Source organism: Odocoileus virginianus, chromosome 27 (genome assembly GCF_023699985.2).
Source record: "Odocoileus virginianus isolate 20LAN1187 ecotype Illinois chromosome 27, Ovbor_1.2, whole genome shotgun sequence".
Classification (NCBI taxonomy): Eukaryota; Metazoa; Chordata; class Mammalia; order Artiodactyla; family Cervidae; genus Odocoileus; species Odocoileus virginianus.
In genome coordinates this window covers 25,260,901-25,287,244 of record NC_069700.1, presented here as the reverse complement: position 1 = coordinate 25,287,244, position 26,344 = coordinate 25,260,901, and the positions used below count along the sequence as shown (strand labels likewise).

At 34.4% G+C, this 26,344-nt stretch overlaps 1 protein-coding gene and 1 non-coding gene across 6 annotated transcripts in view; one reads left to right on the top strand and one right to left on the bottom strand.

The window, feature by feature from the left end:
* The window catches only part of SUPT3H (SPT3 homolog, SAGA and STAGA complex component), a 378,407-nt gene that overhangs the window by 256,135 nt on the left and 95,928 nt on the right, over positions 1-26,344 (bottom strand). The gene's annotated exons all lie outside the window — the stretch shown is intronic.
* Positions 5,034-5,105, top strand: TRNAG-ACC (transfer RNA glycine (anticodon ACC)). Its single transcript has one exon. It is a non-coding gene; the product is annotated as a tRNA-Gly (tRNA).

Genomic DNA, 26,344 nt, shown 5'->3' with positions numbered 1-26,344 from the left:
GAATTTAGAAAGATGGTAGCAACGATCTTACATGCAAGACAGAAAAAGAGACAGATGTAAAGAAAAGACTTTTGGACTCTGTGGTAGAAGGTTAGGGTGGGATGATTTACGAGAACAGCACTGAAACATGTACAGTACCACACGTAAAATAGATGACAAGTGCAAGTTTGATGCATAGTGCAGGGCACTCAAAGCCGGTGCTCTGAGACAATCCAGAGGGACAGGGTGGGGAGGAAGGTGAGAGAGGGGTTCAGCATGGGGGGACACATGTGCACTCGTGGCTGATTCATGTCGATATATGGCAAAAACCATCACAATACTGTAAAGTAATTATCCTCCAACTAAATAAATAAATTAATTTTTTTAAAGGAAATAAAGTGAAAATCTTCCTGGGAAGTCAAAAAAAAAAAAAAAAGAGAGACTAAAAAGTGATGAGTATTATATTAAATAAGATGGTGGTTAGGGTAGTAATTTCAGAAGGGGAAATACTAGGGAGAAAACTGAGTAAAATATCAAACATTGGAAAGGATCGACTAGGAAAATTCCAGGAGAAAGAAGAAGTAAGTACAAATGTCTTTGGTGGAAAGTATGCTAGATGTATTTTAGGATCTAAAAACCAATTTTCTTGTACTCGTTCATATCTCTTTCCATTGTAGCACAGCATATACTTCAGAGCTTACTACTATTAAACCATGTCACTCATTCTTACAAGAAATTTGAATTCATCTTGCAGCAGTCTTTTTATTCTGTTTTATGGGTGGGGAAAAAAATTCACTGTATAATAAATCCTCTAAGCGGCTAATTACGTTGGCACTTTCTTAGAAGGAACTTTTAAAGAAAGGTCAAAGGTCATTTGTCTTATTTCCCAAACAAAATAAATTATATTAAGCAAAAGCAATTTGTATGTTAAAAAAACTGAGAAGAAAAATAAAATCCTTTATATAATTTACTGTATCACTTAAGGCATTGGTAGCTCAGACGGTAAAGAATCCTCTTGCAATGTAGGAGACCCAGGTTCGATACCTGGGTCAGGAAGATCCCTGAAGAAAGGAATGGCAACGCACTCCCTGGAGAACTTCTTGCCTGGAGAATTCCATGAACAGAGGAGCCTGGTGGGCTGTAGTCCATGGAGTTGCAAAGAGTCGGACATGACTGAGCTCTTAACACTAACTTAAGGTTCTTACCTAGTTCTAATACTCATTTGGTAAAAGGTTGAAATAAACGGTTCTATCCATTTCCTCCTTTCTTTAAGAAACAATTTTTAAAAACCAACCAAAAATAAAATCAAAATGGATTAAAGATCTAAACATAAGATGGAAACTATAAAACTCCTAGAGGAAAACACAGGCAAAACACTCTCTGACATAAATCACAGCAGGATCCTCTATGACCCACCTGCCAGACTAATGGAAATAAAAGCAAAAATAAACAAATGGGACCTAATGAAACTTAAAAGCTATTGCACAACAAATGAAAATATAAGCAAGGTGAAAAGACAGCCTTCAGAATGGGAGAAAATAATAGCAAACGAAGCAACTGACAAAGAATTAATCTCAAAAATATATAAGCAACTCCTGCAGCTCAATTCCAGAAAAATAAAAGACCCAATCAAAAAGTACGCCAAAGAACTAAACAGACATTTCTCCAAAGAAGACATACAGATGGCTAACAAACACATGAAAAGATGCTCAACATCACTCATTATCAGAGAAATGTAAATCAAAACCACAGTGAGGTACCATCTTACACCGGTCAGAATGGCTGCTATCCAAAAGTCTACAAACAATAAATGCTGGAGAGGGTGTGGAGAAAAGGGAACCCTCTTACACTGTTGGTGGGAATGCAAACTAGTACAGCTACTATGGAGAACACTGTGGAGATTCCTCAAAAATAGAACTGGAAATAGAACTGCCATATGACCCAGCAATCCCACTGCTGGGCATACACACCAAGGAAACCAGAATTGAAAGAGACACGTGTACCCCAGTGTTCATTGCAGCACTGTTTACAATACCCAGGACACGGAAGCAACCTAGATGTCCATCAGCAGACAAATGGATAGGGAAGCTGTGGTACATATACACAATGGAATATTACTCAGCCACCAAAAAGAATATATTTGAATCAGTTCTAATGAGGTGGATGAAACTGGAGCCTACTATACAGAGTGAAGTGAGCCGGAAAGAAAAACACCAATACAGAATACTAACGCATATATGTGAAATTTAGAAAGATGGTAATGATAACCCTATATGCAAGACAGCAAAAGAGACACAGATGTAAAGAACAGTCTTTTGGACTCTGTGGGAGAAGGTAGGGTGGGATGATTTGAGAGAATAGCATTGAAACATGTATATTATCATATGTGAAACAGATCGCCAGTCCAGGTTCGATGCATGAGACAGGGTGCTCAGGGCTGGTGCACTGGGATGACCCAGAGGGATGGGATGGGGAGGGAGGTGGGAGGAGGGTCAGGATGGGGAACACATGTACACCCATGGCTGATTCATGTCAATGTATGGCAAACCCACTACAATATTGTAAAGTAATTAGCCTCCAATTAAAATAATTTTTAAAAAAAATCATTTTCAAACCATCCTCAACTAGCTACTACAACATGAAAATAAACACAATGTATGTACTATAAAAATTTATGCAGTAAAGGCAAAATATTCAAATAAAGAGAATATGCATATGAAGAAATGCAAAGAACATTAGATATAAATTTAATCTTAAAGTTTCAAAAGCATAAAACACTCTAAGAGATGATTAAAAACCAAAAGAAAGATGTTCTATTTTTTCCTCACCATGTTCATAAATCATAACTTGGCATTACAGGCTCAGAGTCTTCAATCAGAAACAAAACCTTTGAAATATCAGTCTCCAAAGTAAAAAATATAAATTTTAATGTGGTTATATTTCAGGTTCATTTTAGTTCAGCTAATGAAACATGTTCAAGTTCTCATCAGTCCAAGATTTCAGAGAAACATGGTTCCTGTTTTTCAAAGCAACCCTCAGAAAAGCTCATGTGCCAGTTCTGCTCATTTCCACAGATCTATAGAGGAAACCATACGATGGGGTTTAAACGAGAGAACTGCAGTTAACTACTTATCAGAAAAGGTAAATTAAAATTTTTTTATCAATCCCCCAGGCTAAAAGACCACCCAAAGACATTTTCACTGGACAAAACTTATAAAATCAAAGAGGAAGTCCTCACCACCAAAGAAAACAATACTCTTTCAAGGAGAATTTATTTGTGAGACAAATCAAAACCTTTAAGCTTCAGACTCTTTTTTAATACAAGAATAGCAAAATGATTTTATTTTGGTTGGAAAGTCATTAAATACTACATTCCTTGATATCAAAAGCTATATGTAACACAACTAAACATAAACAATAATAACAGAATTTTAAAATTCCTTTATTCTCATACTAAAAATCACACATTTTAACTTTTTTATCTTCCTTTTGGCACTAGGCCAAAAGAATTTTCCAGTGCATGCTACTTAAGGGCATCATTTTCCTCACTACTCTTCTGCACAATAGCATTTTGAAAGCTGAAGCAAATGTTCCCCCAGAAAGGCTCCATCATGGAAAACTGCAGGGATCACTGAAGTAAACAAATAAAATACATTTCTTTACTATAAAAACTTGCTTTTAAAGATTTAATATGCATTGCTAATCAAGTACTAAGATAAAGTATGAAATGTATTTCCCAAATATATGACTAAGGAATAAAAACTTAGTATGTAGAAAAAAATCTACATAAATATTCAAAAATATTCAAGTTTCATGGAATATAGTTTGAGAAATGCTATCAAAAGTGCAAACTAAGAAGGAAGAATTCTAACTGGCCCACAGAAATTGGTAGGTTCAATGCAGAGCTTCCCAAGGAGACAACAAATGGCTTTCGTTTTCAAACTTTAAGAATGTTTTGACATACGTAAACTCTATAAACAGGCCAATTCTTTGTGCTAAACTTTGTGAAAATGTACTTCATAGTTAAGTAGCAGACTTTCTTGGGTCATTCTTAATAAGTTAAGATAAGATACTTCAGAGATAGAGATTTTAAAAATATGGGGACTCTGAGTGAAAATTTTTTAAATGTTGAAAGGCAATGAAGAGACAAGCCCCATTCTGTCAGAAAATCTTTGAAAGATACATATGTGATAAAGGACTGGTAAGCACAAAATACAAAGAATTCTTAATTCCCAATATTAAGAAAATAAATGAGCAACTTAAAATGAGCAAAAAGATCTAAACAGAGCACTCAACAAAGAAGACATGAAGATGTCAAACAAGCACATGTTACCAGGGAAATGCAAATTAAGAATGAGATACCACTATACACCTATTAGAATGAACAAAGTTCCAACATATGAGTGCTGTCAAACACCAAATGCCATTAAGGATGAGGAACAATGAGAATTTTCAGTCACTGTGGGTGAAAACACAATGTGACAGAGTCACTGCAAAAGTCAATTTGACAGCACCTAACAGAACTAAACATACTCCCACCACATGTTTTAGCAATATGTTTCTTAGTATTTAACCAGTGAGTTGAATACTTACATCCATACAAAACTCACACACACATGCTTAGAGAAGCTTTATTCATAAGTACCAAAGCATCAAGGTAATTAAAGTGTTCTTCACTAAGTGACTGGATAAACAAATTGTGGTACATCCAGAGAATGAAATATTATTCAACAATAAAAAGAACAAGCAATGGAGCCACAAAAAGACATGGAAGAATCTTCAGTGCATAACACTAAGTGAAGAAGCCAAACCAGAAAGTCTACATACTGTATAATTCCAACTACATGATATTTTGGAAAAGGGTAAAACTATGGAAATAGTGAAAAGGTCAGCGGGTGCCAGAGGTTCAGGGGAAGTGAAGGGACGAACAGGTAGAACACAGAAAACTTTTAGGGCGGTGAAACTACTCCATAACGGTAGATAGCTGTCATTATCTATGCTAATATAAGTTAAGGACTTTAGTTTATAATTGTGTATCAGTGCTATCTAGGGCTTCCCAGGTGCCTCAGACGGTAAAGGATCTGCCTACCATGCAGGAGACCCGGGTTCGATCCCTGGGTTGGGAAGATCCTCTGGAGAAGGAAATGGCAACCCACTCCAGTATTCTTTCCTGGAAAATCCTATGGGTGGAGAAGCGTGGTGGGCTACAGTCCATGGGGTCGCAGAGAGTCGGACACGACTGAGCGACTTCACTTTCACTTTTCACTATCTATCCGGGCTTCCCTGGTGGCTCAGTGATAAAGAATCCACCTGCCAAGGCAGGAGACATGGGTTCAGTCTCTGATCCAGAAAATCCCTCTTGTTATGGAGCAACTAAGCCCATATGCCACAGCTGCTGAGCCTGCGCTCTAGAGCCGGGAGCCACAGCCACTGAGCATGCGCTCTAGAGCCAGGCACAGCTACTGAGCCCACGAGCCCTAGAGCCCGAACTCCGCAACAAGGGAAGCCACTGCAATGAGAAGCCCACACGTTACAAGCAAGAGAAGACCCCGCTCGCTCCAACTAGAAAAAGACTGTGCAGCAACAGAGACCCAGAACAGTCAAAAATAAAATAAATAAAATTGTCGATATATAAAAATACTGCCTATTCAATTTTAATTGAAATGGGGGTCAGGGAAGCAGTTGATGGTAGAGGAGTATATGGCAACCCTCTATACTTTCAGCTTAATTTTTCTCTAAACCTAAAACTGTTCTTAAAAAATAAAGACTATAAATTTTTAAGTAACACAATAAAACAAAAGCAAGCATTTCAAGTAAGAGAAAGTTACTTCTTTTCAAATTTTATGAAATTGTTACTTTTAATGAATCACAAATTTTACAATAAGACTAATTTTTAAATATTTTTGTCATCTACTCCAGCAGAATAAGAAAGGATATCATTCTAGCGTGCAAGGATCAAAACTCAGGTCATGAAAGTAAAACAATAAAATAAAATACCTAGTGTCTTAATTAATGTCATCAAATAATTTTACACCTGCTATATGTCTCTGACACTTTTTACTGCAGTCACCTCATCTTCACTTAATTTACTAAGTAAACAGATGTCACAGACACGGCCACATTCAAAAGGGTAACATCAATTCACAGGAAAAGCTACAGCACAGTAATAAGTTCGTTTGTCTCTTAGTCCAGCACTCCCATTCTCTAAATCATTTCTATTTAGATTTTTTATAAACTTTCCCCCAGGGTCCTTCCAGTAACTTCTGCAGACAGACATTTGAACTCTTATTCAATTTAAATGAGTCAATTTAATTCTCTTGATCTTCTGATAAAAGGAGAAATCAATGTTCTAATTATAGCATTATATTAACTTGGGTTAACAAGGTTTTGTCATCCAGGTGCTTATTGCATTGGTGATAACTATTTACCACCAAAAAGAACAGAGCAAAATTTTCATTCAAATATCTAATTGTTACAATAAAAATGGTTTACTTTCTAATGCCTTTATAGGTACATGCAGCAAAATATTTTTGTTAAATACACACATATATACACAATCAAAAATCAGTTCTCCAAACTGACATCAAAGCTACTACAAATATATATTTGGTTCTAGCAAAAATATACCACTGTTGTATGCAGCAAAACTAATGAACTGCAATAGAAAGTTAAGCTGAAATCTGCAGCAACGCTTTTATTACAGTGACTTATATCAACCCCATTTAAACCCAATCTCATCCTGAGTAGTATTCATCTAATTTCACACTGCTTCATAATTTTTACTCCAAAAGAGGTTGACTACTCATTTAGGAAACTTATGTGTCCATGATATCAAGTCACAAAAGATATACATTAAAATGTTTAAACTACTGTGAAAAGACCTGTAAATAGCTGAATAGTGTCTTTAATGGAAGACTATGGACCTAATTCTTGGAAACTTGCAAGTTTCCAGTAATTTTCCTGCATGATTAAACTTTTGTGTCAATAAAAAATAATGAAGTGGCAGCCAAAACCTGTTTAACTGTAGTGTGATAATGGGAAGTTGGAAAAGGGAACGTGGGATGATGCTAACTCAATACGCAAATAATGGTCAAATAGGGTCAAGATACAACTCTAGACCGACTTCATAATAACTGGAATAGAGAAAAGTCACAGGAAATTGAGCTATCACAAGGGAAACGACAGTAATGATCAGAGCTTTCCAACCGTGTCCTTTGTATCTCCTATGCAACTGGGTGTAAGTGCACAGATTTCAATCCCCTCAGCCTGAGAAATGGTTGGCTAGGGCCAGGGGTACTCAGGCTCCCCACTGCCTGTCGTCACCTGTCAGGACCAACCTTGTGCTTTTACATTCCATGGCCCTATGAATACTAATATTTTTACTTGTGGTGTGATGTGCAAAAAACACTGCAAATGACTGAAAAAATGTAACCAACTCTTACACCACAGCAGTCACACGGAGGAAGGGGGTTTATCCAAGAGTGAAAAATCTGTCACATTAAATTAAGACCATTAATTTGACTGTTATTGGTATTATGGATTTAGTTTTAATCTCTCAATTTGTTTAAAACGTATCATTACGTAAGATGTAAACACAGTAAGAAGTTGCTATCTGTACGTTTATGGTTGTACGTATTTCAGGAATGTTAGCATAACAATGCTTCACATTAATAGTGGGGTTGGGGAGGATTTCCTTCCCCCTTTCAATGGGATCTGGACAAAACACAAGGTTGAAAAGCACTTGGTTAGTGGGTCTGGAGTTAAACAGCTTGAAGCTCAGGCCTATCACTTACAAACTTTGTGATTCTAGGAAAGCTATTTACCATCTCTTTGAGCCTCAGTTTTTCTATTTGTAGGATAACGATGTCTTATCCACAGAAGGGTCTTTGTGAGGATTCAAGTCTAAAATGTGATTAGCCTGGTATATTCTTTTTTTTTTTTTAATTTAAGGATACTTGCTTTACAGAATTTTGCTGTTTCCTGTCAAACCTCAACATGAATCAGCCATAGGTATACATATATCCCTTCCCCTTTGAAACTCCCTCCCATCTCCCTCCCCAGCCCAGCCCTCTGGTTGATACAGAGCCCCTGTTTGAGTGTATATTCTTCACAAACATGTGCTGGTTAACAAGGAGAATTGACTTTAGAATCCTAAAAGTACATTTCACATATAACAAAAGCATAGTTTTAATTTAATTTATCCATCTTAGATAAAATACAATGGAAACCTGACTATATATATGTGACCCTATTCCATCTTTAAAGGGGATAGGGGACGGCAATATTGCTTTAGAAGGACTCCTACCATTCTAAAAATACTGTCCCCGCAGCTGTTTAAAATTTATTTTTTTAGACCATAGCACCACTGTTTGGTTGTTTCCAATTTCTAAAACCACAAATAGTAAAAGTGTACTCAGTCTACTGCAAACATAAATAGCAAATGCACGCTTCAGCACTTTTTAAAGGATATGGAAATTGGCAACAAAAATGCAGTTCATGTTGAAAATTTATGACAGCCCTGCCATATTTCTTCAGAAATACAATCAGGTAAAAATTAGGAAGATCTCTACCAGCTGGGTGGTATTTTTATGTTTTTTTACTTATATTTTCACTAACTGAAAGACTTTCATTATGCAACTTCTGGCACTTGATAAAATAGAGCAATAGTACCTTTGCTAAAACCACAGCTTCTTTGGTTATGTTTAGCATTACACAAACATCTTTCACCTTAGATATCCTTTTGCATTAGAGTGTTTAATTTTAAATTGACTAAAGGGAATTTCTTTTTTCAGAATATTATGCTTTCTGGATATCATTAGCACAAGAATTGTATTTTTATAACTACTCGAAAGATTATGTGTGTGTTACAATTATTAGGCATTTGGTTCCATAAAAATATTGTGAGAACTACTGCTAAAAGATGAAAATATGAAAGTGATTCAGGGAAACATAGACAAGGCTGATTTACTGTGATACTATAAATCACAAGAGAAAAAAGTCTGTTTCAGAAAATATGTAAAAAAGAACAACATGGATTCAGTGCCTCTTCCCTGATACGGTTTATCTAATAGAACATATCCTCAAGCTTCTGAGACAGAGAAAGAAAAGAAAATCATTCTTGTACCAAAGGTTGAAATAAACAATATTTACTGTGAAGCTCAACAATGGAGAAAAGAGTTTTGTCATTAGGACAAATTCTTCACTACTCTATTTCTCATCACAGTATTAAAATTCCTGCTGCTACATACTGAAACTGGTTTTTAAATATCAGGTCTAGGAAGAGTGAAAGACCATGTGTTAATCTTTTGATAAAATTTTTAAAAAGCTGAATTAATACTGAGTGAACAAATGACTTAAGTAGAGGAGAAAATGGCACTTAGTCATTTCAGATAACTTTTCCTTTTAATGAGATATTTTTAAAAGAGCAATTCAAAAGTTGATGACCAGTTACTCTACACTTTCTTCTTAATTGAAAAAAAAAAAAAACTGCCAAGGAATTTTTTAAATGGCTCTTCTTTTTCATGGTGGTCCCTCTTTATATGCATTTTTACTTATCTAATACTCACCTATGAAATATTTTTAGAGTCACTGAATATATGCTTATTCAGTTGGATGAAAACTTTCTTATCTCTTTTATATGTTTTATAAAGCAAAAAAAAAGGAAAAATTTAGATTAAAATAGACACTGTAACAAAACTACAAACTGAACAAGAAAGACAAAAGTTCTGTGATATTTGCAGAAAAAGAAACTAGTTATATTTCTTAGTTTACTGAAAAAAAAAATAAGAAAGTCAAAACTATAAAACTATTATGCTTTGAATTTTTAAGTCCCTATGTGTTACATAAACATTGCTCTTCCCCCCTATCTTGTAAAACGCATCTGATTTTTGCGAGACAATTGCTTTTCTTTAAATTTACACACTGGGAAGTGAACCTAACTGCTAACCAAATCTAAACTCAAATTACATCATAAATTAAGAAACTTTCTATATTTTTCTCATCTGCAATCAGCACCTACTGAAACTGTGAACTTAAAAAAGCATTCAGATTTAATTTCTTACTTTGAATGCTATTTAAATACTATGAACTTTATAATACTGCATCATTACATTTCTAGGTATCATCTAAAAACATTTCAAAGTTCTCAACTTATCTAATATCTTTTCTGCTGAATAAGGTATTATCTGAAAGGTTAGTGACTTTGAATTGTCCATTATTACTTTAAGATGATACTTAATCATATTTTCCTAAATTAAGAGATGGTCAAATCAATATGAAAGCTACAAAGAAAATATTATTTTTAAAAATAGCTTTTCAAAATAGGAATATATATTCTACTGATGCAATTTTCTGATTTGAAATAGGATCACTTTTACAAAATTTTTAAAAACTGATTGTCATTTTTTATTCATCAAAAGTAGAAAAAAAGAGAATAAAAGAACAAATGTCCACCTCAGTTGCTACAGCCACAGGTTCTGAAATGGAAAGAAGTTAAGAATCGAACAGTAGCAGCTTCTGGAACATATAAATATTGCAAATGAAAACTACAAAGTCTCCTAATATAACAGTTTTTTATTAGAAAACATTTTTACAAAATTTACCAAAAGACATCAGAGAGAAAAAAGAACGAGTCTTTACATTACAATAATCTGCTGAAAATTTCATTTCTGAAACAAATCAAATTTTAGAACTTGGGAGTAACCACATACAATGAATCAATGTGTCATCTATAATAATACTGATATACTGAAAAAAACTTTCATTCTTAAGTTGTGAAATAACTTAGATTTTGAGGTAAATTTGTTTGATCTTATGTTAATTACAATAGCCTGCATGAATGTTTTTTGACTACCTAAAGAGCTATAACTTTTTAAATTCTATAGACATAGTCCTTGACTTACTCTGAGTGAAATCATACTATCTGAAATTATAACATTTGGAACACTAATGTTTCAGTTATTGCAACAGTTCACCTATTCTTTTTTGAGTAGACACATTAATTTCTTATCATGTCTTTTATTCTAAGCTCTAAATAATATGGAATTAAATAATAGAATAATCCAAGAGAATCACAACAGACAAGCTGATTACAACAGTTTATTTTCTGTACTGTTACTTTCTTTACAAATATTTGTGGTATTTTATAACATTAAAATCATAAGGAAAGAAATATTAAGTGCTTATTAAGGCTGCTGTCATGGGATATTAAGGGATGGAATCTCCTAAAAATCAGAAATACAAATAATTTTATATTTCAAAATTTATTAACCTAAGGATAATAAGATGCATTTATTTTTAAAAATATTTTAAATGTTGTTATATTGGATTAGAGTACATATACAGTTAATGAATACCTCTAATACAAAGTTAAGTCTATTTTTCCTTGTCAGGAAAAAAAAAACTTCAACTTAATTTTAAACAGTTTTATCACACTACTACACAAACTTAAAGCGTGTACAAATAATGTAACCTGAAACCTACTCTGATATCTGAGGAATTATCAATTAAAGCATGAATCTTCACAATTCAGCAGCACTTTAAATAATTTTGTGAAAAAAAACATTATTTGCACATTTACTCTTTAACCACATGAAAAACATTTCCTGGGCTTCTTAAAGTGAAAAAAGTCACTTGTTTTGGAATAAAGTATATACCAAAAATACTTGGTAATCCAATAGACTATTTTTCCTACATTATGGTCAGGCAACAAACCCCACCAAATATTGAAGATTGACATTCGTAGGTAATTCAATAGTCAGATGATGATTCCTCAGTAGTTTCACAGTAGCATAATTTTTCACATTACTTGAAACCACTGTTAAACCTATAACACATTTTCTGTTTCGCTATGGGTGTTTTTTTCTATCTTTAACTCTATAAGAAATATCTTTTATCTGTCTACAGTACAAAAAGCATTCATAATTCAGAAATGTTTTCCTCTTTTGCAATGCATGACTTTGAACTCAAGATTTCTCAAAGATCAGTTAAACATTAAAAAAAAAAAATGTTTCTTTAAGACCAGAGCCTTATTTATGTGACTCTGTGGCTTAACTGACAAAAATTTTTCTGTCCCAAGCAAAGTCAGTTGGTTTACATCTTAAAACGCCATAATCTAGCTTCAATTCATAGAGATATCTGCGAGGGAAGACAATAAAATGTTGCCATACCTTTCTATCAAATCAGACTGTAACTAACATTAATTACTCTGTGTGACAGATAAGAGATAAAAATAAAACAAATTGATGAGAGGAAATAAATACTTATAGTTTTAAAAAGTAAACAGCAATAATACATCTATATATTCATATAACACATTTATGCAACAGTTTCTATTTAACTCAGCAAATATTAATGAAACTCTAATATGTGAACATAGTGCCATGGTTAATCAAATGCCATAGGTCATCATTAATAATCATCTAGAAATTTGTTCTCTAATTAGATTATTATACAAAATACTGTCCATATAATTGTCATGTATATTTTATTGACTTCTTAGAAATTAAAGTTACCAATATTAAGTGATAGCTAAACCTAGTGTTAAATGAAAACAAGTATAAATTAATACATTAATGAAAAACATCCACAATCAAAATGTCCAGTAAAATAGCTGAAGCAGATCTAATTTTGACTCACAATTTTTAAAATTTACAAATTTTCAAGATTCCAAAATCACATAGTTAAATGCAGCTAATATAACAATCTCACATTTTTGTTGACAGCACTTATTACATGCAAGGTACAGATGTTAAACACTTTATATTTTTGCACTTAGTTAATGCTCAGAACACCGCTTCATTTTATAGATGATGAAAAGTAAGTTACTCACTTCTAGGTGAATCACACAGTTATTAATTGACAGACTACTGGATTCTAAGTCCATGCTCTTGAGGTCTATTTAATAAGTAAGCATCACAGGAAAATCTGACTTTTTAAAATTGGAAGAAAAATGTGATATTCATTGACTTAATGCCTGAGGCCAACATGTAATAGATTATTATATAAGCATACATACACAGCTTAAGTCTGATATAAAATTATTATACAGTTCTTATAACAAATGGATATTCTATACATTATTTATTTTCTATATTCAAAGGAATAAAATCAAATGTTTACCTATTCTAAAATTTGAATAGTCCTATCTAAACAATTATATATGCCCATATACACACAAGCACATATATACTAACTTTCTTAGCAGAATATAAGGATTTAAATATAATTTTAATAAACTTATTAAAATCAAGAATAAAAATATTTTCTGATTAGCAATTTAAATAAAATTATTAAATATATATTAAATTGCATTTTGCTTACTGAAATTCTAATATGTAAATTTAAATGAATAATAACAGATAATACAGTAAGCATACACTTTATTTTTTTAATTTTATTTTATCTATTTATTTATTTCTTTATTGGCCCCACTGTGTGGCATGTGGGATCTTAATTCCCCGAACAGGGATCGAACCCATGACCCCTACACTGGAAGTACCACTGACTACCAGGGAAGTCCTTCAGTTTAGTTTTAATGTGAACTAAAAGTTACCCTTTTCAACTCAGTTATCCTGCATTTTAAAAAACTGAAGGCCATTCTAGAATTTAAAACAAGAATTGTTAAATACAAATACTCTTGTTCAGCAATTCCCCTGAACATCTTATTCAGCAAGAATTCACTTCTAATTGCTTAGGCTCTTGAGGTAAGGCACTTACTTTTCTTTGCAGTGAACAATGTTTCGTGTTTGGCTAAATATAGGAAGTTACACCACCAATGGAATGTGATTATCTATAATGAGAGTTAGTTACTCCATATTCCCATTTTGAAAAATAAATTAATGTATCAACACACTCTATAACATTTATATAAACTTTAAAATACTAGCTAGCTAAAAGTGAAAAGAACATATAGTCGGGCTAATTTCATACCATGCATAATCATTCCTCACAGAATTTTTATTACACAGTATGGAATGGATTATAGTAAATGTATTTCACACATGCTATTTCTTATTCAAAAAGAAATACAGAATAGGATATAGAAAAGTTCTAGCCAAATCTTCATTCAGATCCAACATTCACGGACGCCACTGTAATTGAAAGACATTTCCAAACAGATAGCTGTGGACCTCATTTTCCTTTAAAATAATATGTCTTTCACATCTGTTCCAACTAAAACATTCATGTTCTTAAACTTTACCAAACTGCCTTATGCTTAGTTTTTAAAATATTGTAGTTTTATTTTGTTTTACTTTAATTTACAACTAGTTAAGCTCATAAAATAGAGTTCAAATTTTCAAATTATGTTAACATGTTAAAAAATAGTATCATATGCATACCTAATCAACATTTTACATCAGTTATTTCCAATGTTTCTGAAACTCCACTTGATTTTAACTGACCTTCATAGAACTTCCTAAAATGGGATACGTTATATATTTTAAGATCAACGTGAATTCACTTTAAATTTCACTTTGACTATACCTTCTCAAATAGAGACAAAGTTTGCAAATAAGATGTAAAAATGAATTCCATCAGTTTTCAAATTTTTCCTTTTCTTTTGACCTACTCAATAATTATAAATTAAAAATAAACATGCAGTATTAAAACATGGCCTAGGCATCTTTGAATTAACAATGATACTCTCACTGGAATGTCTATAAAATTATCATATTTTGGATAATTAAGAAATGAGTTCAAAGAAATTTCAGATTGAGGGTGTATTAAAATCAAGGTAATTATTATGAGAGAAAGGATAAAGAGAAGAAAGGAAAATAGTGAAGGCCTTATGCACTTCTTGATGAAACATTTTAAAAAGCAAAAATCTACAATAACAAAAATTTAAGATTGCTATTTATCTAATAATAACTTCAAAAGTTTTTACAACATTAATGGAAACTTACTCAGATTGGTTATAAACAATTATCTTTTCCAAAAAGCAGTCAAACGACCAGTTTAGGAAGACTGCCTAAATACCTTTGTCCATAAGCCTTTCTTAACAGCTAACTTCATAAAGTCTTGTATGCTATCACCTCTCCTCTCAACAAAATTCCTATCTTGAAATATCTCTCTATTCGATTTAGAGTATTTACCTAGATAAGGAAACTAATGGTTCTCAACAATATAAATACAACATTTATAAACCAGATAAAATTGTATGTAATGTACTGAAGAATGAACTGTTATAGCAGAGGGCTATTTGTAGTTTTTACTCTGATTTTCAGATGCAAACACTCATTAAGCAGAAGGAAATTACAACGCAAACTGGGGACACCCTACAAATGTATGTACGTACATATAATAACAGAGAAAATTACAAAGCAGCATCAAATGTAAGACAGTAAGATAGAGAATACACAAACACTGATAATGTCATCAAGGATGGTAGACTCTGACATGGAAGTTTTGCAGCATGGTGTAGAGGAAGGTTTCAATCTGAATTAAAACCCAGGAGAACAGGCATTTTAAGTGTGTAGCTCAGTCATGTCTGACTCTTTGCCACCCTATGAACTGTAGCCCTCCAGGCTCCTCTGTCCATTTCCTTCTTCAGGGGGTCTTCCCAACCGGGGGAGTGAACGCAGGTCTCCCACAGTGCAGGCAGATCCTGTGTCTGAGCCACCAGGTAGAGACAGTCATAAAGGCGTGGAGGAGACGGTGATGAACAAAGGCATGGAGGGGACAGAAGGGACAGAAAGATGACGTGTGAAAGCGACACGAGAAACAAACAAAAAAGGAGGCACAGGCCATGAAATTAATAAATGACCTTAACATTTACCCGACTATTCAGATCAAAACCTAAGGTGTCATCAACGACATGCTCTCTCTTACAATCCGGAGCTGAACTATTGCCAATTCCTGTTAACGCTACCTCCCAGATAGATCTTAAACCGGTGTTCAACACTAGTTCCCCAGTACAAGCCCCCATGGCTCAGGCACAGCATCGCTCACCTGAACCACTTCTCTGGTCTCCCAGGGGGTCTCCCTACATCTCCTGGTCCCCATCCGTGTCCATTTCACCCTCACTAGAAACCAATTCTCTGCCAGGTTGGTCTGTTTCAAACGTAAATCAGGTCATTGTACCCCCTCACTAAAAAACCTTTCAGCGGATGACCAGCACTCTCAGAATGAAGCCTAAAATCTTCAACATGACAAACACTGATTTGGTGCTTATCTCTATTTTCAGTTTGACCTTGTTCCTCTCCAGCCTTACATGAGCCTCTGCCCTCCCAGGAAGGACTCCTCTCAATTCTTCAGACAAAGCCTGCTCTCTTGTCTCTTTATCTCCAACAAGCCCCACTGTAACATTCACAAAGAAGTCCTCCCTGATCATCCTTCACCTGAGTCCCTCGACAAAGCGAGGTATTCTTACAAGCTCAGATTAACTGGTACTTCTCTGTCACAACACTCTATGGATTACACTTAAGAGTTATTTGATGGCTTTTTATTATCTTTGAAATGGTGGCTTGCTATAATAAACTGTGAGGTTTCATTGTGAAGAAACTCGTTAGTATTCTACCATTCCCCAGGGATGACACAAAAGTGGAAACAATAAAGATTTGCTAAATGCTAAGTCAAAGAAACACAGGAAGATGTTGCCAACCAGAAGATTCAGAGGATATAACTCTCAGGTCACCAAATACTCAATCTAGAAGAACATTTATAGATGACTTACTTCAATGGTTTCTGACTCTACTCATCAGAGACCTCAGATTCAACAAGATGCCTCAAAGAACAGGAGGAGGACCAGCCAGCAAGATACTGGTGTCATCTATCACCAACTTCTGCCTTGGCTCCCACCAAATCAGATTCACTTTCATGCGTTTTTTACATATTGTGTCTTTATGTAACACTTCCTTTGGGGAAAAAACAGAAAAGCTTGAAATCCTCTGCCCTAAATAACTTCTGAATCTTAACCTGTACACTCCATCCATTCATATTAGAGTCCTCCTCCAGCTACTGCTCCTAACATCGTAATATCCTGATAGAAAGTGCCATGGTAACCCTGGTTAAAACCTCAGATCATCTTAATTCTCTGCTTCCTTGATTCCTTCATATCCAATCAATCACCAGATCCTGGGATTCTTCCCTCCACTCATCTACCCTTTCTCCGCCATTACCACTGCTGCCAGACTAAAACAGACCTAGATCCTTTTTGTTCCTGGAATTACTACAGCAACACCTTACGCAGGTTATGCTCAACTGCTCAGTCATGTCCGACTCTTTGTGACTCCACGGACTGTAGCCCGCCAGGCTTCTCTGTCCGCAGAATGCTCCAGGGAAGAATGCTGCAGTGGGTTGCCACTTCTCTTCCAAGGGACCTTCCTGACTCAGGGATTGAATGCACGTCTCTTATGTCTCATTCATTGGCAGGAAGGTTCTTTACCTACTCAGCCATCTGGGAAGCCCTCTTATGCAGTTTACTTAACTCCAATCTCCTCTTCCTCAAAAACACCCATGTTGGACTCTCTTCCACATAGTACTTTCATTATATCCGTAACAGAAAATTCCCCTCCCTGATTTTAAAATCCTCCTTACCCGTCCAAGCCACCTATTTAACCTACTAGACTTCCTATTTCTTTGCTCAGTTTTCTCAAAAGTCCATCATTATCACTCAAGCAGGATGCATGACAACTCTCCCATCTGCCTATCTAAACCAGAGCTCCAAAGCTGCATGGCCTAAGTGATCAAGGTGCATTCGACACAGTGAAGTAGAACTTCGTGTTCTTAGTTTGACTAATGTAAACTATAGGAGCAATCTTTATATTGGATGCATTCTTTGCACTTCTTAGGTACATTAAAACTTAGCATAAAATTTCACAATTACACAACAAAAAATTACTAAGGTTATGAAAGAATTAGACAACATAGAGCCTACAGTCTGCATTTTACAGATGAGGAAATGAAACTCAAAAAGTAAGCCATTTGGTCAAGGTCACACAGCCAAGTTAAGGGTAGGCCAGGAACTAGACCACTAGCAGCTCGGCTCATCCCTTTTTCCTCTAGTCTGGCTCTATCCCAACTATCTTCACAGGAGACCTCACAGTGCATAATTATGACTGGGCTCTAGACTCGGACTGCAGGAGTTTTAAGATAGGTCATACCATTTACTAGGAAAGAAAAAAACAAAAAAGCCTGATTCTCCATTATAGTGATTTTTAGCTACTGTCTTCCTACCTGTGCAGAACGGTAACATTCATTTAACAAAGATTTACTTCGCTCCTAACATGTGCTGGGGATAGAGCAGGGAACAGAACTAACTATTCACCTTCATGAAGAAAATACTTCAGTAGGGTAAACTAATATGAATGAATAAATGAAAAAGTTAAATATTTACAGAGTCAGATACTGATGAATAAGAAAAGTAAGGTGAGAAATAAGGAAGGGAAGGGTATATACCTCATCATCGTTCAGGGGACCAGGAGATGAAAAGCAACCAACAACCAAGAGATGACCAGAAGTGACTAAACAGGTAAAAGAAAAATAATGTCTTTCAACAAGAAAAGTGATCAACTATGTCAAATGTTATAGGTCAACGAAAGTTAGCACTAAAAACTGACCACTAGATTTAGCAATGCAGAGGTCACCGATGACCCTCAGAAGCGCAGTTTGGGTGGAGAGATAGAAGCAAAAATTTGAATGAAGTGGCTTCAAGAGAAAGAGAAGGTAACTGGAGACCGTGAGAACAGACAACACCTTGGAAAAGTTCTGCTAAAAAGGGAGCAGAGCAATGGGAATGTTAAGAACGATGTAGGATCAATATGTTGTGGTTGCTGCTGCTGTTTACTGTTTAAGAGTAGAGGGAATTTACGCAACTCCAAATGCTGTTGATTAGTAAAATAAAAAACACAAATTCTGGTGTAATGTCTTTGAGGAGGTGAGAGAAGACAGAATCAAATGCAAATGTGCAGGGGATTGGCCTTAGGTAGGAGCACAGATAGTTCATCCATAGTAACAGTCAGGAAGTGGGCACAGACAGAGATGAAGATACATATTTGGTGCTGGGAACTTATGTAAATTTTCCAATAAATAGCTTTATCCTCTCAGTGAAACAGAGAGCAAAAGTTAGCCACTGAGAGTAATGCTAAAAGAAAAGGTGCTGAATGTTTAGATAGAAAGGAGAATATATAAGAGGGATATTTTTAAGAAATAGAATAGGGAATGAACTGGGAGAATCAAAGTTTTGCAAAGTACAAGTTGAAATTAGTGGTCATGATATAAATCAGAAACGGCAGTATCAAGTATTTCCTTCAGACACACAGACTTGTGCCTGTGTAGAGCCAGCCTAAACACAGAGTAGGCAGAAAGGTGAAGTGAAGTGAAGGAAGGAGGGAGACAGGAGCAAAACAACTGAGGAATGAGAAAGGGGAATGAGCAAAAAAGGCTCAAGAGTTGCAGGTACTTGCATTTTGATGATTATAATGCCGGAGTGGAGACCAGAGGTAGGTAGAGGAGGAAGATAAGAATTCAAGAAGAGAATAAAAAAGTATAAAGATCAATGGGTTTGTTAAGTTGGGATAGTAAAGAGGTGCGCTGTAAAGAGAAACATGTTAGAAACAGAACAGAATGCTGATCAAAGAGGACAAGTCTTGAAACTGAGTTTATAAAACGGTTGCCAATACTGACAATAACAAGATTAATAATGGGACCAGGGAAATTAGCAGCTAGGCAAAGGACAAGATGTTTGGACCCAGAAAGCATCCACTTGTTATCTCAAAGTTCTAACCAATTCTTCCAATATCACCCTTTGAAACTACACAACTAGGGACCTATCCTAAATCATATGTTTTAAAGAATCTGCTCTGGCCCTCTTCTGGTTAAGTCTATGGGAGCCAAGAGGACTTGCTTGACCCAAGCCTTTATCCCCCTTTCTAGAATATGCTCCAGATACCAGGACCCTCAAACACCCTGATCAATGTCCAAAGTCCAGATTCAGAACCTACGCAAATGTCTTTCCCAGATCCACCTTCCTGAAAACTCTCTATACCGCTCCTTGAAGCACCATTAAATCTGAGGGACAGCCAAGAGGAGATACAGGGGTGGGCAGAATACGAACATGTCAGCTGAAGTACCTGTATCCATGCAAGCAAGGTCCTCCAGGACTGAGAGGGAGAATGAAGGAAAGTGGGCTACAATTTGAACTCTTGTCCTGGAACCCACAGATATTTCTGTTAGACTCATATACCTTAGTCCATTCTGGCTGATACTCCCATCACTCCATTGAAAGTATTCTCTCCAAAGCCACAAGTAACCTTTTTTTTTCTCCCAAACACAAAGTTATTTATCACCTTTTATTTTATTTGATACTACTGACAACTTCCACTCAGAAAATCTTTCTTGCTGGGGTTTTGGGACCTCTCTTCTGGTATTATTTTCCACTCTCTAGCTATTTCATTTTGATTACTGACTTCTCTTTCCCCAAATGATCCTTAAACATTGGTGGGCCTTTGGAGACTTCTTTCAGCTTTCTTTTTTCCCTCTACATATTCTCACTGAGAAAACCAACCATGGCCATGGCTTCAACTGCTAACCATAAACTGATGATTCTGAAACATTTATCTTCAGTCTCTAAATATCCTTGATCCATATTTTGGCTGACTACCAGACTGTCAATTTCGCTTGCCTCAAACAGAAGACACCAATTTACCCTGCAAACGGGCAATGACTTTTACATTACCTGTTAAGACTGATAGCATCACCACCTCCCAAGCCTAAAACTCATTCTAAACTTCTGAGTTCACAGCCACTCACCAGTCCCATGAATCCTTCTTCTTCTTCAGTATATTTCAAATTTTTGCATTTTTCTTCAATCCAACTGATGCCAACTCAATACAAGCCCTTGGCATGTCTCACCTGGGTTTTTTGGATATAGTCTCATAACTGGTTTTCCTGCCTCAAAACCCATATGGAGCTGCCAAAGCAATTATTCTGGAAACTCAGATCTTCTAAATAAAAATCCTTCAATACTTTTTATTACCTATAACAGTGCTTCCCTATCTTTATGGCATTCCTGTGTATTTAATTAACAGTTGAAATAATCAGTACCCTGGCATTACTATATTCATTCACATGCTCCAGGGTGATGGGGCAAACTGTTTGGGAAGCTCTGACCTACAAATGAAATGCAAATTTAAAAAATTTTTAAGTTTTTAATAAATTTACAACAATTTAAAAAACTTAATTTAAAAAAGTTTACCTAAGGTTGATCAAGAAAAAGATACAATATTAGCAATGAAAAGGGCAACATTACCACACAGAGAGAAAACACCATAAATACCTTTAGTAAGATGTATCTAAAAACAAGACAAACTGGACAGTTTCCTAGAAAATTGTAATTTTAAAAAATGAATTAAAAACAAATAGAAAACAGACCCACGGCTGTTCAAGACACTCAAGCTGCAGTTAAAAAATAAAATCAAACCAAACCTTTACTCTTCTATAACACAAACATACAGACACACACACAAAGGCTGTAGACAATTTTATAGCTGAGTTCAATAGAACTGTCTACAGATAATCTTGACCTGATATCAAAAGTTCTAGAGAGGCGCTAAGTAGGGAAATTTCTCTTATCTGCTAGAACTGTATGTGGCTGTGTAAAAGGGAGACTTGCACACATACGGGTTTTGTTTGGTCTGTTTTGTGTAATGAGAAGTCCAGAGGTAGGTGGCTGCTGATATTGGTTAATGGCTTTATTATTCACCCACTGCTGCTGAAATAAATGGGGAGGCTTAAAATAACACAAATGTAGTATCTTAACAGTTCTAGAGATCAGAAGTTTAAAACGGGTTTCAATGGGATAAAATCAAAGTGACAACAGGTCTGCTTTCCTTCTAAAGGTTCTAGCTGCCTTCCACAAATTCTAACGCTTCCTGTGTGCAGTGCTATGGAAGATAGTATGGCAGCTCCTTAAAAAATCTGAGATAGAATTATCATATGACCCAGTAATTCCACTTCTGAGTATACATCCAAAATGACTGAAAGCAGAGTCTCAAAGAGCTATCTGTACACTCATATTCACAGATGAGTCATTTGTAATAGGTAAACCATGGAAGCCACTCAACTACCCATCTAGAACGATAGAATAACATTCAGCATTAAAAAGGAAAATTCTGACACATGCTACAACACAGATGACCTCTGAGGCCATTAAGCTAAGTTAAATAAGTCAGTCACAAAAAGACACATGCTGTTATCACTTCACTTATATCAAGTACATAAAGGAGTCAGAATCATAGACATGCAAATAGGTGGCTACCCTGCACTGGGGGAGGGAGAGGATTGGAAATTATTGTTTAATGGGTTTCAGTTTTACAAGATGAACAGAGTTATAAAGATGTATGGTGGTGATAGTTGAGCAAGATTATGAATGTATTTAACAACACTGAATTATGCATTTAAAGATGATTACGATGAAATTTTATGCTATGTGCATTGTCACAATAAAAAAATTGAAGAAAAAATTCATACACATACAAACCCATTTAGCCATACAAATGCCATTCTCCTCAATATTGTAAAACAGAAGAGTCAGAAAGAGAAACAATTCTGTTTGCCACGTAATTCAATTATGTACAGTCAGAATATGCTCAGCTGGATTCAGTCCTCTCATGTTTCAATTAGCTTGAGAATCTCACCACACAACGTGTCTAAAGATTATCCTTTTTTCAAACAATAGGAGCCCTCAACACAAGCATTCTGGTGTCCAACTGAATCTAAAGCAAAGTGCTAGATGAAGACTAGAACAAACATATATTACAAAATGGGTTACTGTCTATAACATACAAAAAGTCATTTAAATTTAATATGAAAAAGATCAGTGCCTTAAAAGAATAATGAACTGTTTGGAATTCACAGAAGAGAGAACATAAATAGCCAAAACCTTTGAAAAAATGTTTAAGTTCACTAAAAAATTTGTAAATTAAACACACAATCATTCTACATTGGTGATAATAAAACAGATAAACACTAGTGCTGGTAAAGCTGTTGCAGAAACAAGTTTTCATAGCCACTATTTTAATGAATATAAATCGATACATTCATAAACCACTTTGGTAGCATTAACCACAACTTTAAATGATCAATATTGTAGAAACAGTGGTTTCACTTTCAGGTATATATCCTATGATAATAAGTTGAACAAATTATTAGGAACAAAGAGCCTATTAAGTGTTAGCTAAATATTTAAAAGCTGGAAACAATCCAAATGTCCAAAAGACTGCCAAGAATAAATAACAGAACTATGTAGACATAAAAATAACAAATGAGAGTTTTAAGTAATGACAAGCAAAGATGTCCACAACCAACACATGATTTAAAAAGGTTATGCTTTTGTTTCCAAAATTAAGTTTATTTATCTTTCATATTATAAAGATAATTTTAAAATTATACTGAATATACGTGTACAGAAAAGAGTAAAAGAAAAAACCATCCAGAACTCTTTTAGCAAATAATCTTCCTGGATCACTAGGAAGATTTTAAGTCATACAAAAATTACTCCAAATTGAGAATTAAAATAAAACTTGTCTTTATTACAAAATCACTATCATTTTAACCTAAAGATCTCTTAAATTATCATACAAATTAGTATACTATGGAGAACACTGAAAGCTGGTATTAGACAGGATATGTTTCGAAGTTTCTAAAATTCATTAAATTTACAAAATTTACCAAAGATAAAAATCCCATCAATGATGTGAATAACTATGTCAATACAACAACATTCAAAAGACTTTTGAGACTGTGAAACTTAAAAAAAAAAAAGTCAATAGACTGAAAGCAATTAACTCCAGGAAGAGATTTTAAACAATAAAGCAATGTATAAATGAGCAAGCATAGCTCACAGCTACAGTATCAAACGATTCAGTGACCACCCAAGTACATAACAGCTCAGAAGAAAGAAGCGGGTTTTCTACAACACCTTATGAAAAAAATTTAAATATCTGACCACACACATTCCCAACCCATGTAGTTACAGAGGAGCGAAAATAACAGGAAAAATGATATAAAAATGAAGAAAAGTATAAATTATGCCAAATGGGAGAATGATTTGATAGATGGCAATCAGAAAATTAATAATAAAAAAAACTAATGAAAGGAAATCAGCATTAACTGGAAGAAATAAAGAAACTTTTGTCTAGACATGAATTTATTAATTTCAAATATTAAAAATACAGAAATTTTGATCATAAAGATACTCTGAAAAAGAGAATGCTATCCCACTCCATACATTTGTGAAAATTCAGAAAAAACACATTTGTGAGAACATTGTCAGTACTATCTGTTTATAAAACTACATGGAAGTCAAATGCTTTCATGACATGAATATCAACAATTTATATACTCATAACTTACTACCAAGTACCAAAATTCACAGTTAACTTTTTACAAAGTTAATAGCCATCACCTTACATAGATATATTATCAAAGAAACAGAGCGCCAGCTAATTTAAGAAACTCCAAAACAAGAAAGACCTTGAAAAATCACACTATTTTTTGACATCTCAACTGGAAAATATTACTCTTTCACTTATAAAACAATTGGTGGAGAAACATTATAGATTAAGTATAAACTGTGTTTATTATTAATAAGATCTATTAGTTGAGATCAGCACAGATGAACATACTAATCTGCAGTCTGATTACAACACTTTGATCTTCCCTTAAAGTTAAAAAATGTATGGAAAATAACTATTACTCATTCTTGCCATCATTATTTCAAAGCTAGGACTGTGTAATCAGATGTGTTCTTCTGGCACTTTCCTACAATCCGAAAATATTTTTGTTCATTGTCATCAAGTACAAAATATCTCATTTGTCTAAGAAAATGTTTTAATATTTCTCATACCACTAAAGCATATAATGTCTTTAGTATATACTACATTTACTTTAAAAATATAATCTCATATTTAAAAACAATAAATGAAGGACTCTGTCCTTGATAACTGACTAAAGAAAGTCTGTCAAAAATAAAAGAAATGAAAAAGAAGGAACATTAGAGCGCAAGTAAGGAAAAAACAGAAAAAGCAAAACTACAGGTACATACAGTAGGCCACCACTCCCCCAAGTTTTATAAATCATATTTGATTTACAACAAAATCTTTACCACCATCGGATATTAAATTTAAAAAGGAGAAAGGTAAAGGGGCCTAAATAGAAATAAGTCTTCTACATGTCACTTGAAGTAAAAAAAATGTTGGCAATAGTAACTTAAGACAGCTCATGTAAGTATTATAATACTCTGAGCAACTGCTGTGAAAAATCATAAAAGTTATACAAAATACACTCAGAACACTTAAATACACCCAAAACACTATTAAAAAAACCAAGATGGAATCCTCAGAAACGTTCCAGTACATATAGGAAAGTCAGAAAAGAAAACAGAGAAATGAGAAAAAAGAAAACAAACAAAACTAAGAAGAAAAGCTATCACACATTAATAATTAACTTAAATGGAAATGGTAACAATTCACCAAAATAGCACAGTGTCTGAAAACATGAAAGTAGTTCTTTGAAAGCAGAAGCTTGAAAAAAGACATACCAAGTAAACATTAGTCAACAAAAAGGAGGAGCAACTCTATTAATATCAGATAAACTAGATTTTAGAGGAAAGAAAATGGCAAGAGGCAAAGGAAGATACTACATAATGATAAAAGGATCAATTCGTAAGGAAGACATAACAGTCCTATAGGAGTTCGCACATCGAAAAACAAGAGTCTCAAAAAACATTTTGAGGAATCCTATTTTATAGTGTAGCACTGAAATAGATAAAACAATCTTTAAAAAGAAGAAACAAATTGTATGAAGACTCATTCTACATGATATTAAGGACTATTTTTAGCTACAGTAATTAAGACACTATGATACTGGTACACAGAGAAACACCGAACAATGGACTGGACTGAAACAGGGAACACGGATATAGACACAAACAAATATGGACTACTGATTTACAAATACAAATCATATCACAGATAAATTACAGCTATTTTAACCACTTTAACAACTGCTGAGACAGCATTTGGACACAGCGGGCAAAAAAAATATACCTCAACCTCATGCCTTAAACAAAAGTTAACTTAAGCCGAATCACAGTACTAAACAGAAAACATCAAAATTTAAGGGAAAAAAAAAAATAGGAGAAAATCTTTGGGATGCAGGGCAGACTTGATATCAAAAACATGATTCACAAAAGGAAATATTATAAACTGGACATCATAAAAACTAAACCTTTTGCTTTATAAAAGACTACTAACAGGATAAAAAGACAAGCAACAAAAAAATTAAAAGGGGGGGAGAAAAATATTTGTGAACCACATATCTGACAAAAGAACTAGTATGTACATCTGAAAAGAACTCTCAAAGCTCA